Source organism: Arctopsyche grandis, chromosome 10 (genome assembly GCF_051622035.1).
Source record: "Arctopsyche grandis isolate Sample6627 chromosome 10, ASM5162203v2, whole genome shotgun sequence".
Classification (NCBI taxonomy): domain Eukaryota; kingdom Metazoa; phylum Arthropoda; class Insecta; order Trichoptera; family Hydropsychidae; genus Arctopsyche; species Arctopsyche grandis.
This window is the reverse complement of record NC_135364.1, coordinates 17,981,543-17,999,588: the sequence shown is the minus strand read 5'-3', so window position 1 is coordinate 17,999,588 and position 18,046 is coordinate 17,981,543. Positions and strand designations below refer to the sequence as shown.

At 32.9% G+C, this 18,046-nt stretch overlaps 1 protein-coding gene across 1 annotated transcript in view; it reads left to right on the top strand.

The window, feature by feature from the left end:
* The first annotated feature begins 11,047 nt into the window (after positions 1-11,047).
* Positions 11,048-18,046, top strand: part of nAChRalpha6 (nicotinic acetylcholine receptor alpha6) — a 94,367-nt gene continuing 87,368 nt past the window's right edge. Inside the window, exon 1 of the mRNA XM_077439883.1 lies at positions 11,048-11,181. The gene's annotated coding sequence lies outside the window, so the exon portion shown is untranslated. The remainder of the gene's footprint in view (positions 11,182-18,046) is intronic.

Sequence of the window (18,046 nt, the reverse complement as noted above, 5' to 3'; positions counted from 1 at the left end):
CAGGGTAAATTGTTTTGAATGCGTTCACACCAGGACCGTTCGAAGGGCACTAATTTAATTATGAACTAATGTGGAAGTCATGTCGACCCCTCTGGACTCGGAGTCTGTTTTTGTTCCCGGTTTTAGTGGCAAAAACAGTCTAAATCAATGAAGTCCACGGCCATACGTCAACCGCAGCACACTAGCACTTATTCCGCTTCATTACGCGAGTCACTTGATTTTTTCTCTCTTTTCCCCGTTTTTTCCGCTTCACAGTCGTGCTAAATCGAATAAATTTTATGCGTGCCCTTAAAATTGCGGTAAAATATATTTCAATCAATATTTTGGCCAGCCTAATAGTTCGAATTTCAATAACAAAGCACTCACATAGTCGATTTATTCATCATTTAATGTAGCTACTATTATTCTTTGTATCTATCGTTTGTATGTATGTACATACATAGTATAAATTCAGTATTAGTTGATTATCTCACAAATTTATGACATAAAATTACCTATTTTGCATTCTTAACAAAATCAGTTAAATAAGCTTTAGTAAAATATTTAAATATAAACAAATTAGTTATCCAGCACTGCGAGTTAACAGCTCGACACAGCACTATTTATTATTTTCATACTATACAGCACCACCCGTTTTCGATACGTTCATAATGGTTTTGAGTGAGTGCAAGGCAAAATGGGCTTACATATACCCATACATTACAGAGATAACGTATAACAAACAGAATATTGCTTGCGTCATAACGTCGAGACAATATTGAGTTTCCGAAAATATTCATATGCACATGACAGCACTTTGGTCAGTACGGGTGCCGTCGCCACTGTGACGTCACGTCATGCGTGAATTTCTATAGAAGCCAAATGAAACCGGTTCTGCTGTATATGAATAAATCATATCGGTTACAGATGTTATGGATACGCCACGTATATATTACGGAACATGTGAATATGTCCATATATAATGTACATACTTTAGGAATATTTTTTGTATTGCTGTTTAAGTGCAGTTGCCGGTCTGTGCTAGTCTCGTATAAATAAGCCTTTAAACAGCTAAAAGAAAAATATCGAATTCACATTAATATTATAATATTACATATTTTATTATTTATGTATAAGATGTTTATTACTTTATATATAAGATAAATTCAACACAATGACACTGATGATTTCATCTATTATATAATACATGGAAAAAATTGAATACTTATGGAGGAAAAATGGTAAGGAAATGAAAATTTGATTTTTTTTTGATGGAATAAAATATGGTTTTTAAGATTAATCAACCGACGCAAATTTGAATGAATGATTAATGAACGAGCCTAACGAACCGAAAACAATTTGATATTGAGGCACAATTCCCACTGATAATAAGCATTCCGAATTTTTATACATTTCCATTCCATATTTCCTCTTCAAATATTTAAAATTGCGTAACAGAACTTGTTAATATTATACATACATATGAATTTATATCATATTTTGTAATATTTTAAAAAATAGGCGTGTATAGGAATTTCCTCTAATGTGAAAGCGTTCGAACAAAATGATTCGGTTAGCGCTCCCGGAAACTGGGTCGCGGAAAAGCGGGAAAATCGCTCTGCACACTGGAAAATTTCGCCAAATTGACCGGTCATAGGACGCATACGACACGTGACTGGTGCGTAACATACGCCGTTCTACCCTCCGGTTCGTTATTATTCACGTCTCGTTTGCATGCTCAATGTTGGACGTATAAAGTCCTGCTGTAAAATGAGCCGTGTTCGATGCATCTAAAAGCTGGAATCGAATATCTTATAGAAAGGTGACAAGTGGTTTTCCATAAAAAAACTTTAATTCAAAGCAACATCAATTTAAGTTTTTTTGTTTTAAATATAATCAAAATTATATTTATTTTGAGTTTGTTATTTCAAATGGAATAATATTAGATGTACGTACAATTTAACTGTCTTTTGTGAGGAATCGATAGCTGAGTCTGTATAAACAAGAGTCTGCGAAGTGTGTTTTTACTGGTTGCAATCCATTGTTTTAAAATGGAAAAATGACCACGGCGTTTTCGTCGTGAGAAAACAAACTTGGCTCGTATCAATTTCTAAATTATTAAGTATCAATTTCATTGAAGTAGACAGTTGACATTAATTTTTAAATTAAACTTTTAAGCCAACTGACTAAGCAATAGATTGTTGGTTATTAATTTTCATTATTAATATATAATAATAGGATTTTTTTCGTGCTACCCGAAGATAATGATTCGTTTGAAAGTTTTTTGAAAATTAAAATAAACTTCTAACTTTTCGAAGCTATTTTGCTGTTTGAGAAAAATTAATTTTCCATGAAATTAATAAAAGACGAGAGAGTTTACTTTGATAGCCATTTCGCTTTAACTTTTTATAAAAAGTTCATCCTTTTATTTTTCTTCGGTAAGTTTAATTTAGCGACCGTAATGAATTCTCAGTATTTGTCGATTGATTTTTGTTGGTATTTTTTTCTGCAAATCTGAAATTGTATTGTGCAAAATGTCAATGCTAGATTTGTTCGTGGTTCAATAATATTGAACGTTTTATTTTAAGAATAGTGTATTGTAGTTTTTTTTTCAACGACCCTTGTGAGAAACGATTTTATTACACTCCCTTTTCTGCTGCGTTCGTTTCCGAAACATATAAATTTTATCAGAATCACTGCGAGAGAATAGTTTTCTATAATTTGTAAAATTTACTGTTTTATTATACAGAACAATATTTATTTTTATGTGAAATTATTTCATTGCGGTCAACTTTGAATTTGTGTTTTGTTTATGAAAAACAAAACTACTCAAGTAAATGAAATATTTTAATAGGAAACGACGTTGGAAGGGCCTTGTCAATCTCATCGTTTTTCGCACGAAATTTATTCTAAATACCTACCCCTTATGTCGATACATTCACTTGTTGACCTTCATATTTGAATTTACGTCGGTACATATCCGCAGAATTTTAGTTTGTTTTCAAAACACATAAATCGAATCCGATAAGTGTCATGTTACAAACTCGTAAATTTTGTTATTATCTTCGACACACATTCGGGCATATTATGGAAATTCTCATATATTTTTTTCATGTTTAAATATAAATTTTTTTACGGTGTAATAAAACATACGTTATTTGACTAATGATCCAGTAAAAAATCATTTCATTGGATCATTATGAATCTCTCACTTTTATTAAACGTAGAGAGATTAATGGTTTATTAGCTTTGATTGTCAATTTGAAAGTATAATTTTCCAATGAAATTATTCGCGATTATTTGTATGAAATTATTTTTAATTCTAAATTACCTTCAACCACTATACATATGAACATTTTCTCCAGTCAAAACCATTGTCCAGTCAAACCGAAGTCAAAATTGATATTTTATTTTCTTCATACATATATTCTGGCGCGGTTTTGTCGCCGAGCGCTTTTTGCTGGGGTGGTTTTGTCTCCGCGCTATTATGTCGGGGCGCTTATCGACCGAGCGGAAAAGTCAGGTTACGCACGTACAAGTGGGTATTGATCAATATAACTATACCAATCGTTTTATTGGGACAGCTTGTCTATACGTATTAGATTATTACGTATAATCAAACTTAATCTTTGTATTCGCGAAATTATTAACGTTAACAATATTATTTTATTATTATATAATATTATTTTCCTTTGATTCATCCGTTGGTTAAATACAATAGGTTCTTACAATTATATGTACTTATCGTTATGTCGATTATGTCCATTATCAAGTTTTTTTTGAAAGTCCAGTTGCATACACACATACATACATACTTGCATACAAATGTACATATATATTAAAAAAACCGTTCATATAGATGTTATACTAGTGCCGAAATTGAGCGAGTTTTATAACTGTATAACAAACATCTAGAACGATTATTTGGAACGTGTTCTTCCTCTCACGATGGTTAAGAAATGGTTCAACAATTTTCAAAATGGTGATTTTCATGGTGATGGTGATCAAAATGGTAATGGCGATGGAAGATCAACGATGCTCTGGCTGGCTTTCCTCCATTGATGATGTCATTGTGAGTGCCGTAGTAGCAAATTGCCCAAGGATTACAACTGACGAGATTTCTAAGAGCAAGATTCACTTCCGAGCTTGATATACGTACATACATGGGTACCATATGTGTTGACTGAAAATAATAAGCCTCATGAAAAAGAGGCTGAATGAGTTGAAATTTGGAATTCTCCAGAATCGGTTACAGAATACTCCAGACATTGCTCCTTCAGATGTTCATCTGTTTTGGTTTCTGCAGAATACTTTGGATGGCAAGAATCTTAATTCCATTGAAGCTGTCAAACTTTTATCAAGATATACCAAGATATTTCAACAAAAATGAAAATGACGAACTTATGGAATGCTATATATATGTAGGTATAAGAAGTTCAAAAACGGTTAGGCTTACAATTCTGTGATTATATACTTTTTGAAGTTTTTTTTTCGGTCAATACTCCTTTCATGGATCAACTATCATCAACATCTACAAAGCTTAAGCACCATTAAAACTACCCATAGTTTACAACAGCCGAGGCCTACACCGCACGTAACATTAACCCACGTGTATAGGACTTAACGTATTGACTGCGGCCATCCGGTTTTATTGAGAAGGCAACGCAGCCGCAGATCGTGAGAGCATTTATCCAAGAACCATACCAGTTTCCCTATGCCTATTGAGATTAACTTTATTGACTCACCGTTCGCATGCTAAACGGGCAACACCACACCCATCCCGTACAACCCCAAACTCCCGCACCGTGAATATGTGGCCCACCTGGGCTGTTTTATCACCGGTCCTCTCTCTCTCTCTAGTCCATCGGTTTGTATTTGTGCGTAAATTCGTTCACCTGGTGGCCCCCCCTAATTTCGGGACCGGCAGATTTATATAGAGACCCCCTCATCCCGGGACTTTTGGGTCCGGGACTTTTACAATATCGGGGGTCCCAGTGCGTGTGTGAGAATTTCAGGCTTCTCTTTCGCATATAAACAACGAACGATCGATTTTATTGCGTCGCCCTGTATATATATCTCGCGCGTAGGTAGTGGAACTCGCACGCGAAATTGTTTCTACGTGAAAAATCGAATGTCAAACGGTTTTTTTTTGTTGTTGCTATGCCGCCGCTGGATTCTCTATTTCGTAGCTTTTTATCTTGATTTGAGAGAAGTTCAACGGTAGCTTTTTTATGCCTGCGCATATATTGAGAGCGAAGTGTGACGTTTTTATGTATTCGATCTGATTTATTCGTTGTATAAACTGAAAATTCGTTGTTTTTTAAGTTAAAACCTGTTAGATTGTGTCCATATATACAATTTTTTCAATTCACGAAGGCGTATTTTTTAAATTTTATCGCGCAAACTTTGAACGTAAAGGAAACAAATTGGAATTATAATATTGATCAATAATTGTAAATAAATAAATCTTATACATATTATTGACACCGTTTATAGAGATTCGAGGGATGAAAATACGCTCCCTTTACTAGTTCAAATCGTCATATAAAATACGTCTTCATAAGATAAAACAGTGTATCGGTACATATAATACTTCACATGTAGATTGTAGTTTTAAATATTTGCAGTTCAATTGTAATGAATATCTTAAAATACTACATGTAAAAGCTATAGCAACTCATTACATTTTATGTTATGTGCATTTTTTATATTGAAATTTAAGTATATTCATATGTACTTATGTACATGTACATGGATATATTATTACACTTTATTTGTTCAAAAATGATTCACAAAGAAAATTTATAAAAAAGTTTAAATACTTATATTTGACGTTACTCGCAACGTGGCAACATCCGTTATCGGTGTACCCTTGAGTGACATCTATGTTATTGAACTTGAAAATATATGTTTAAATTTTATAGATTATGTATTTTAATCAAATAGTGTTGACACGGTGAGTTGGGTGGTTTTTGCCAATTTTATGAGAACCCGTTTTAATAATTATATCATATAAATTGACAAACTCTGATAGGAAACTATCGACTTGGAGTCAGAAATATACAAGTCTGATCAGCAGCACTACAGATGATACTAGGAGTAAATTCTTTTCAATCGAGATCAACCAACAAGATCGAACCAGGCAATCTCTCGGTGGTTAGCATTAACGCAAACACCAAGCTATCCTGCTGGCATTTTTTGCATTTTAAATATTTTATATACATAATGTTTTGTGGTTGATATCTAAGTCAACATTCATAAATACATATGTATGTATGTATATGTATCATAAAGTTCGTCGCAAAGTGGAAGGTGTATGAAAAATGTTGTCACATATTTCTTTATTACCATAATAAGGATACAGCGATCGCTCGAAAATTGATGTTGATGATGATATATAATGCACGTAATATACAGCAACCCTCGTCAAGAATTATATTCGACGTAAGAAAAACATTTTAGTTAAGCGTAAACGGTGTGCCTTTCAATCGATGGATTTCCTCGGAAATTTTTCACACTTTTCACGTTCGGTCTTTCGCTGGAGTCGGGAAAAATTTTCACGTCAACGATCCGAAAAATTAGTCGTCGAGCGGAATAGGAAAGCGGGTTGACGTCGACAGAGCAAACAGCTTTTTGCGAAAAACACATCAGCGCGCGAAATTAACTTAACGAGATGTCGCCTTGATGAGGTTCGCGAATAAAAGCCTACGCCGTAGAGCTTTCACTTGGGCCGTCGATCCTTTAAAGCACACCACAGAAAGTGTTTATTTTTAACACACATATTGTACAAATTATATTAATGGAATCTATCGTTTACCTTTCGAGCTTACAATGTTGTGATTACGATAAGTCTATTGTGCTGTTATTTTTTCCTCATCATTCAAGAAACATGATATTCTTAAACGAAGGCTCGTCGATTTCGTATGTATATGTATATATATTATCATCGTGCTTTATCGTGACAGTCTTTTCTCCTCTCTTCCTTTCCTCCCATATTAATACAATATTTGTTGAACGTGTGTGTGTGTGTATTGTACTTATAAACGTTATCTAATATAATCGATGAGTTTGTGAAGTTCAATCCTTAAATGTGTTTTTTATCGAAAGTATTTCAATCTTTCTTCGCCCGTCGCTTATTTCACCGCAAAACCGTCTTATTGAAGTTTTAACTGTTTTATTTGGTATTCGAAGCGCTTGAAAGTTGGTCAGGAACTTTGTCTTGAAACAAATAGAATAAGAAGAACATAAAAAGAAGAAAAAAAAACTGAAACATTTTCTCCGAACGATACTGTCTCGATTTTGAAAGACCTCGAGTACGACTTTTATAGTAAAAAATAAATGACGTTAAATTTAAATTTAAATTTATTTACTGGAAAGTTTTCCGTTTTTCTTTAAACGCATACAATAGATTATGTTATTAATTTTTTGATTCATTCAATAATTTTTATTAAATTTTATTATTCAATAAAATTATACATATAATACATGTAATAAAATGTGCTCTAAATAGTATGGTATCTACATACGTACATACATTTTATCTTTAATAACATATTATACGTACTTACATACATATATTTAGTTAATGTATGTAAATTATTTAAAAAAAATAGCAAAATCAATATTTCACTTTATAATTAAAGTCATATATAAATTTTCAAATTAATTGTGATAAAAATATGAATAAATTATTGTATTGATAACTATATGTATGTACGCAGGTAAATAAAAATAATAATAATAAAAAAACCCATCATAAATGAACCTATGGAATATTCATTGAGAAATCAATGTTATTAGATCATTTTATTTTATTACGTACTTGTTTTACCCGGCTTCGCTCGGTATTTGTATATAAATATAAACAGCTTAAACATGGTTAATCTAATAATAAACATTAATTTGTTTATTTAATAAATTTATTTTAATTGAATAAAAATAATATTCAACGACAGCCAATCAGAAACTAATGGTTTTTTTAAACACGAGGGAATCGGAACTTAAATTGGAACCGGGAATCGGAACTGGTATCGGAATTTGAACTGAAACAAGAATCCGGAATCGGAACTGAAACAGGGATCGGGATCCGGAATTGAAAAAGGAATCGGTATCCGGAACTGTGAAAGGAATCGGGATACAGAATTGAAAAATGAATCGGGATCCAGAATTGAAAAAGGAATCGGGATCCGGAACTGAAACAGGAATCCGTATTCGGAACTGAAAAAGGAATCGGTTCCGGAATTATAAAAGAAATTGGTAACCGGAACTGAAAAAGAAATCTGGACCCGGAACTGAAAAAGGAATCGAAATAGAAAACGGAATCGAAATCGATATTGATATCGACGTCATAGAAAATTTGATTATTTCGATTATGTCACGGATTCTACGAATCAAAACTTACATACATAAAAAGTATCTTTCGAAATTATATATTAGATATTCTTACCGCACAAAGACTGGCCAAAAATAGCAGATATTGAACAGATGAATAAATATATTTAACTGGCCTTAAATCGAATAATAAGTATAGTTTTATATTTAAATTGTACATAGATGATTGCAAACGTGCCCATTTTATTGTAAAAAAGCATGAAAACCAATACTAATAAATTAACGATATTATTATTTTTTTAAAAGAAAATATGTTGCATTTTTTTCTGACTCACTATAAATTATTTTCAAAGCTTTCGCCATACCCCAAGAGTAAACTTAACACGAAGGTCACCCTCTATTCAAGGGGTTATCATTAGACTTGTTCGAATTTATACACGAGTCGTTTCTACGGGGGGGCTAATTAACAAGCCTCCTCCCGCCGGAAGATATTCAACCCTTTAGCGCCGGCTATTAATCGCAATTTGATAGGAACCGAGAGCGGGGTGGAGGATGTAGTCGGCCGTTTTCAGGTTTCGCATGATGACAGCAGTTGTCCGCGAGACGTTTGCACCAGAATTAACCCTTCGACGAGCACCGGGGTGGGAGCGGGTCACGCACCACACCACTAACGAGCTCGTACCGGCCAATTTGTTATGACGTCAGTGTCGAACCACCACGCCGAGTCATGTCATCGTCGGGATTAATGGCCGTCTCGTGGGGTCGATGGGGTCAAAAACGACCCCCCCTAGGTAACTCCACCCCCTCGCAAGTTTGACTGTGCGAACATAACATAATTAGTCGAAGGCTCGTCACCTAGGAGGCTGCCGTAGACGCGATCCATTGTCTCTCAGAGCCTTTGACTGCAACGGGGGTGGGTCTTTTATTCGGTTAGTCAGACGGATGATTCTCGATTTGACACATTTTAGTCGGCGTATGTCAGTTGCAGTGGCGTGCATTTTTTGCGCTGAAAATTCGTTTTAGTCTGTGGTTTTTTCATTCTTTTGACAGAGCAATTAATTTTTGATTTTTAAATGCTTTATATTGTTCTTAAACTATGTATATTCACATTACGTCTTTGGTGTTTTCTAATAATGATCAAGGGATCACTTTCTTTTTAACACATTATTTTTCTCGTTAGTATTATATTATTTTAATGTAAGTGTATACAATAATAGGAAAAAAGATTTTTAATAATTCTAAATAAATTAATTTTCATATTATGAGCCGTTATATTTCGAAAATGGCATAAGTCCACTTTTCTTCATTTCAAAAATATCAAAATATTAAATATAATGATTTACGTTTAACAATATTTAAAAACACTGGTGGCTTGTAATACACTTATTCCGCTTTTCCGAGATTCTGGACATAACGAATCAAAAGAAGTGGTTACAATTTGTGAATTAAGTCAAACAAAAATAGTATTTTTGGAACTGTAAATTGGACTTCGCCACTTTATTTTTTTTATTACATTATATACCAGAAAGGCCTTACAGGTAAATCCCAATGCGCCTTCCTGGCCAATTACAAACAATGCAGCATTTTTAATTACATGAGTCGCTGAATTACGAGACTGAAAAACTCGCAAATTAACAAGACATCTATGAATTGTACATCAATTTTATTGTACATTAATCATACTCAAATAATGGTAACATAGTAGGTAGGAAGGTTTTTAGCCAATTTTAATCGGGAACCGTTTCAACAATGAAATCAGATAAATCAGCAAACTCTGATAAGAAACGATCAACCTGGAGTCACAAATATCCAGGTTTGACCAGCAGCACAACATATATACAGATATTCTTTTCAATCGAGGTCAGTTAATGGAATCGAACCCAGCACCTCTAGGTGCTAGGCAGAAGGTTAACGACCGAGCTATGCTGCTGGCTAAATATAATGGTTCATAGAAGAATGGACGAAAATTGGACAACATAAGTGCTAGAATGGTATCCGAGAGAATGAAAAAAGATAAAAGGAAGACCGCAGACAAGATGGGTAGACGAAATGAGGCAATTGTGTGGTGTGAGATGGATGAGATTTGCGCAAAGCAGAGACGAGTGGAAGTGTGTTGAAGTGACTTTCATCCAGCAGCGGGTGGTGATTGGCTGTAGATGATGATATTTTATACATATGCATACTATAGGTATTTTTAATCCAAGGCTCTTTAAAGTCGATTATCTAAAGCAAATCATGTTTAAATAATCTTTGTGTATACCTGAATGGTATTGACATCTTGATTTAAATTCAAAGCTCGATATTCTATTAATAATTATCTAGAAAAAGCTTTGATATTTGATGTCGGTGTCTATTATATTCGACATCAAAACAGACGGGTTGTGTAACGTGTTTTGTTCACCATATTACGTACAAATGACACTATCAATTTCAAAGCTTTCACACCTACTTATGTACTTACATACTTCATTATATAAATATTCGTATAAAAGAGCCGAAATTCGACAATGTTTTTCGGCACATAATTGATCATCTTTTAATACACTGAAACAAAAAAAAAAAAAAAAAAACAGACCAAGATTGATGAGGGGCTAAAGCTTTCACATATGTGTGCGAATGGGGTTAGTTTTTTCACGTCAATTAAGACAATGGAGATTAAAGCTTGTGATACTTTTTTGGATTAGTGTAATGTGCTCTTTTTCAAATTGGATATTTTTTATTACGATTTCAGATTCAGCAGGAGGGCCGCACGAAAAGAGACTCCTGAACAACCTACTGGGCACGTACAACACTCTTGAGAGGCCAGTTGCCAACGAGTCAGAAGCGCTAGAGGTCAAATTTGGCCTCACGCTGCAACAGATCATCGACGTGGTAAGTTTGAATTTTACATGGGGATCAATATTTGAAGTATTTATTTATAAAATTTGAATTTTACTTTTGAATATTTGAAAAAATTCAATCAAAGTCGTGCATTTCAACTATTGATCAATATGTAAATTTGAAAGACAACGTACATTAAATTTGTTGTATTTATTTACAGGTTATTTTAGATTAAGTTTTATGTATAATCTAATACAAAAATATGATCTTCTATAAAATATAACTTTTCTTATAGATGTCAAGAATTCTAAAATCATTTTATTATGTCATAAACGTGACTACCATTTTTTGCTATTGTTGAGGATCCTTTCTTTATATTTTGAATTTTTATATTCAAAATCTATATTGTTTGTTGTTATATTTCATTTTTAATGTTGGGATAAATCCATTGAATATTTTAAATTATTTATCAATTTAAAATGAAAACTATAAATGTTATGATTACCATTGAAGCATCTACAGATAAAGTGATAAACCAAGTATGCTGATATTTATAAATGCATTTGATGTGTAGATTTTGAAATGCAACGGTCTGAATGCCAAATTTTGGTATAGAAACCACACTACATATTTCAAAAGTAGAAAACTCCAAGTTTTTGTTATTGATGTTTAAACTATTCATAGTATATATTCATGGCATATATCAGAAAAGTTTCATTTTATTGATGAAATGTATAAAAAGTTTATAGAACAATGTAATCGGAGGGGAAAATATCTCATACACACATACATACATATGTATGTATGAATAAGATTTATTTGTGAGGTTTAAGCGTATTGGGTTTCTCGAATGTTTGTTTGGTATTTTTTCCTCTGAGTACATATATTTTTTAACATGCAAGCTTTTGTCATACTGAAAAGGAGCAAAATTAAATGTGCCCAAAGGAAGTAGCATAACATATTTCATGCCTTTCGGATGAATAGCGTCCCTGTTTGTCGCAAAATTAGGTCGCCAAAATAAATAGGAGGAAGGGCCGCTAGAGAAAGAGTCGGATGCGGGATTCTTATGGGAGTGAATGAGCTAGATGTATGTATACATATTTACAAAGCTCAATGCGTGCGCAACAATTTTAAGGTATCCCATACAATATTAACATATTCATATGTAAAAACGTGCAACGAGAGTCCCCTTAAAAGCTACGAATGAAGTTAACGAAAGTAATACCGTTTCGGTACAATTTCGCCGTTAAGCTAGTGTGGTCGGAAAATTCTCTAAAATTTCAAATTTCATTACGAAACGGAGTCGACAATTTTGTTTGAGTTTAGAATAGTTTGTCTCGAGAGAGCTAACTATGTATTTTGACGAGTTTTTCTTCGCTTTCTGTTCGACGCTTGGTTAATTGGCAATTCAAAGTTTGACGTGCTATAATAGACGTATACCAATTATTGAGGAATGGAAATGAACTGAAAGCTTTTTTACTTTATATATGTACATACATACATAGTAACAATATATGAAGTTTTGTGATCATGCGAAAATTCGAACTCAAGATTTTGACTGATTCGAACTCAGAATCGACACTGATCATGTTTTCATGATATAGAAAAAATGTATGTGTGTGTGTGGCTGTGTATTTTGGGGATTTTTTGAACACCGTTCTTCCTATCGAACTGAAACTTAGAGTGGGTTACTGAAATTTATATACATAGATACGACGTAAATTTTTAAGTTGACTAAAAAGGATACCTCCCCTTATACATAAGTGTCCTCTTTTTTTAAAGTTTTTTTTAATTTACTTATCTCTCAAACGGCTAATTAAATCGGACTGAAAATTTTAGCATATAATTGAAGTTATAAATTTTATACCCCAATATTTTTTCCTAAACCGGATATAGCACTTCAACAAACCAAAAGGTTTCTGAAAAAAACATTTCAATTCTCTAGAGTGAAAGTTTAAGTTTAATACCAAGGTATGTATAAAATATTTTATTATTATATTTCGACCATTAAATTATTTTTATCTTCTTGATATTTATTATGTATAATATTTATAGTGATTTTAAGTAACGATTTTGTTTTTAACAAAATCCAACAACCAGGAGTAGAACTTTTGTTTTGTGTAAATTTCCCTACATTTGCGCTCAATTTGTATCGAAAATACTCTCATAGCCGGTATGTGTGAACGTGTATGAATGTTTGATTATCGAGTTTTGTTTTTTATCCTTCTTTTATCCTCAAATACATAGATAAAATCGTAGGTTGGTCACATCCGAATTTTTTTATTTACATCATCATTATAGACTTATTACCAATTTGTATCAGGGCTTAACCATCGCTTATTTTTACAGTACTTATCTTCATTTATATATTTTTATTTTATTTGTAATTAATATTATAATTTTATTTGTATTTGCTTATAAATATACATAACAATTGAAAGTAAGCGTCAACACTGCGGTTTCCTGATTAGTACGCCTCCGATTGCTCCACGACTTCAGCTTCACCTGAAAAGCCTTTTCTTCCATCTCGGAACCGAGAGCTTATTGCGACTTTGCGGTTAACTGAGTCGCAAACATCTTTCCCGGGGCTACGGCATGGAGGCTGGGGGGGACTTAGCCCACCGTTAATTCAATCATAAATAATAAGCCCATATCAGATGATTGTGTTATGTCAGCTTCACCTTCGGCGAATATTAAATTTTGATTGACGCCCTTCTGAAACGGAAGACGTGTACGAGTGGTACAGGTGGCGACGAGCGGTTTCGCGTTTCCTCGAAATGAATTCGCACCTCGCGAATTTAGCCCCGCACCACATCGTTTTATATATTAAATTCGAATTTCAGTCAAATGGACCGCAACCCGACCGATTTTAAAGTTTCGTCGGCTGTCTGTGAAGAGGAGTACCCTTATTTGCTTCTGGGCTTTGTGTTTTCCAGTTCGAGTCCACTTGCGAGAGCTAACGGGTTTAAAGTCGCTGACGAGGGCCATTCGAGGACTCCTTTTCATCAGCTCGGTGTTCCGAATAATGCCCAACCGCCCCTCTGTATATATATGTGTGTGTGTGTGTATATAAAGTTGAGTCAGGGGTCGTAAATATTGAAACTCGTCGACTAAACAAATCTCCCTCTCGCCATTTATCGCGTCGGCAAAACTGGGCCTTGTGTTTATCAGACGGCCTTCATAGTATTCTTCTTAATGGACACTCTTTTTTTCTCGCTTTCATTATTTTTTTTCTTGTTGCCTTTGTTTACGATTGTTTTGTTTGGATTTATTATATGTAGTGTGCTTCAAATTTATTTCAATATTTTATCGCGTTCATTGTTTATTATATCGCAAAAAAGGACATTCAAAATGAAAGTATCCGAATTGAAGCTATTGATATGTTGATACCATATTTTTGAATACCAAGTTTTATTTGAAGGTATAAAACATCATAGCGACATCTAGGGATACATTTTTGATAAACTTACATTTTCGGAACATTTTTTTGTATAAATCGTTAAATTTCGAGATACTGAAAGACTCGAAATTTGCGATACATTTATGGACAAATTTTCAACATTTTTATATGAATCAGCGAAATTCAAAATGCTGAAAACTCGAAAATTGCGACAAATGGGTAAATGTTGCCAATTTGTTGAAATCGTTTCAATGAAAATTAGATAAATTGATAGACCTGGCGTCAGAAACCAAGGTCTGGGCAGCAGTAATCAGTAATCATTATGCTCAAACCAGTGACCATAATGTTCGAAAGCATTTATGCTAACCACTAGTCCACGCTGCTGGTTTTGAAATAAAATCTTTTTATGAAATCTTATTTTATGTCTGAAGTAACTTTTAATCTATTGGTCTATTTATTTGAACAATCAATAATTTCATGCGTGATTTATTTTCAAACTTGGATTTCTTTTTTAATTTTGAACGAAAAATGTGGACATATTATATTAAATCGAATGTGTATTGAAATATTTTTCATAAAGCATATATTTTGTGTTTTCATATTTTTTCATAAGGTTTATTGCAAATTTTATAATAATCTACAGCCCGCATAATATATCAAAATATTTATACATTTATTTTCTGGCCAATTTTAAAATTCATTGAAAATATCGCATCAAAGTGAAAATAAATCACATCTTTTGTCTGAATAGATATTGGATTGTATATTTTTCGCGCGTCGTTCTGAAAAGTAATACCATTATGCTTTTTGCACTGAATTGGATTAAATCCATAAATGTGATATGTGTGCATTAGCTACGAAAGCCTAGCTTTTGAATCCAGAAAAAATAAGATATTTCAAAGCGAACTGCATTTTTCATCTCGCAAATGTACATTTTCAACATATTTATGACGATACTTGTTATGTACATAATTGGTGATTTCATTGACTTCATTGAAGAATATTCGGATGAAATTTTGGAAAATTGCCACGCACATACCTAGCCAGGTCTCATCGCGTCATTCTACGTAGTTTCCGAATCGCAATAAATTCTCTGAGAATTCGGACTCGGGAGAAAATCCGGAACAGGAAATCCGTTCCGATGTGTCAAAAGTGGAGAAATGCGCTGGTGCAAGTCAAATTTTAATGGCATTTTCAGTACGTAGCGTTAAACTTGCTCGCAACTTTGAAACCCACCCAGATATTCATTCGCTTGACACTTGACTAGATTTTCAGAAATCTCTGAAATGCAATAAGAATAATGTATATACGTACATATACGTACGATAATGAAAAATATTCAATAAAGTTTTAACGATTTGCGACTATCGTGATAGCTTTAACGCATTTTCGCCATACAATTTCAACCGTTAAATTAATTGCGGTGACGATATAAAATATAATATGGGGATATAAAACTAGTTTGTAAAATTATTATAGTTTTCCTTACATTGTTGTTCTCTTTACACATTATTTTAGAGATTATCTACATACATATAGATATATATTATTTTAGTTTTTATTCTTTTCTTTTTCATTTGTTTGTTTATATGTACTAGATATATTATGTATTTTCTTAAAAATCTATAATTAGGCTCAGATGCTATTTTGTTAAATTTATTCTTTATTTTTATGAATTTTTACATCTGGGACCTATTGATTTTTCAATAAATAAATAGACATGTATATAAATATGAATATTTGTATGTACATACGTATGTCCGCGATAATATTTAATGTATTTTTTTATATAAACTTATTTATATTTCAGTTTACTGCGAACAAAAATTGATGTCGTATGTTTTATCACAGCACTTTAAATTTTTATGGGTTGAGCGGTAAATATTTCAAATAACTTTAGGGTGTATTTAAGTTTGAGTTTGGACCATTGTGGCATTACAGGAGTTCATAATGCGCCACTATAGTCGAAAAATTACACAGAGATGAGAAAAATAAATATATATACTGACAAAAATATATTTATACACTACTCATAAAAAAAACTAAAGCATTATAATAATAGTAGATACTGCAAAAGTATCAAATAATAAAATACAAAGTAGGGAATATCTTGCATCTACAGCTAGCACAAATATACATATAAGAACCAGCCGCAAATACAAAACATGATATATTTTCGGTTCGATTTTTTCAATGAAAATCGCTTTTTGGCTTACCATAGCTCGTTTATGCAACTGTCTCCATTTCAGCATTGCGTCAGTTCAAATCAACGCAAATAATTTCGCAGCCGTACAAATCGAGTGAAATGTTCGCACAAAAATGTAAAATTGTTCCAACTCGACAATGAACTTTTAATTTGTCGATGAATCATGTCGAAATTAGCGCCAATCCACCGATAAATACTACCAGCCGAAACAAAATTCAATAATGGCGCGCCCCATTTTGCACGCCCATTTATCATACAAATTGGTTTTTCTCGGCTCGAGGATTGCTAGCTATAGTTTATTCAAGGCTTTCGTCCTTCGGTTCAAGCCCTTCTATACATAATTGTGTCTGATGTCACTAAAAAGAACATTTAAAATTATTTATACATGTATGTATGTATGTGGATTTATATATGCGGGTTGCGCAAGGAGCGCGTGTTCGTTCTCTCAATGTATACAATTCGCTTTTCTTTTGATCGCTTTTATTGTCGAGAATAATTTAGTGAAAAGAGCTCACTGGAAACGACGGCCCATAATATTTATGTAGAAATTCGAATCCTTTTTAAATTTGAATATTAAATATATTTATTGCGAATTATTGAGGATGAAGCGACGCGTTGCCTTTGGATTGATAATTTGTTAGTGCGATACAATTTTATATAGGTGTATTATGTTCATTTGAAATGCTCGAAAGCTTATAAATTCATTAGCGAGGACACGGAAAATTCGAAAGAGATTAACGTTGGAAAGGTAGCATGACAGCGAATGTCATTATTTATGAGTTAAATGGGAAGGAAACACAGAGAATAATAATCCTACTATGTACATCATGGTAGGTCGGGCGCGTTTCTATGTAGTACGGCGTGGATAAAAATGGCGTATCTTATACTCGATACCGATAAGCGTATTAGAGGGTCTGTTTTGAGAAGATTAATCTTTTATATACTTTTTGTGATTACAATTTTTCAGTAAACTGAGAATATTGTTAAGATATCAGACATCAAATGCCGTACTCACATGTACTGATCAAAATTCTGATTAATCAATAAAATTATACATATACACAGATAGAGGCTTGGATTATATATGTAATTACATACATACTTAAATATTACATATGTAAGTATGTATGTATATACATACATATATCACTTTTCATAATAAATCTATGCTGTTATTTTAGGTCAACATTTCTGTTTATCCTCGTCAAAACTTGAAACCAATTTGTAACCCATTTCCACTCCCGAAATTTATTTTCTTAAAATTTTGTATTTCCAATTCAAAAGTCTTTGAATCATCATTGAAATTCAAT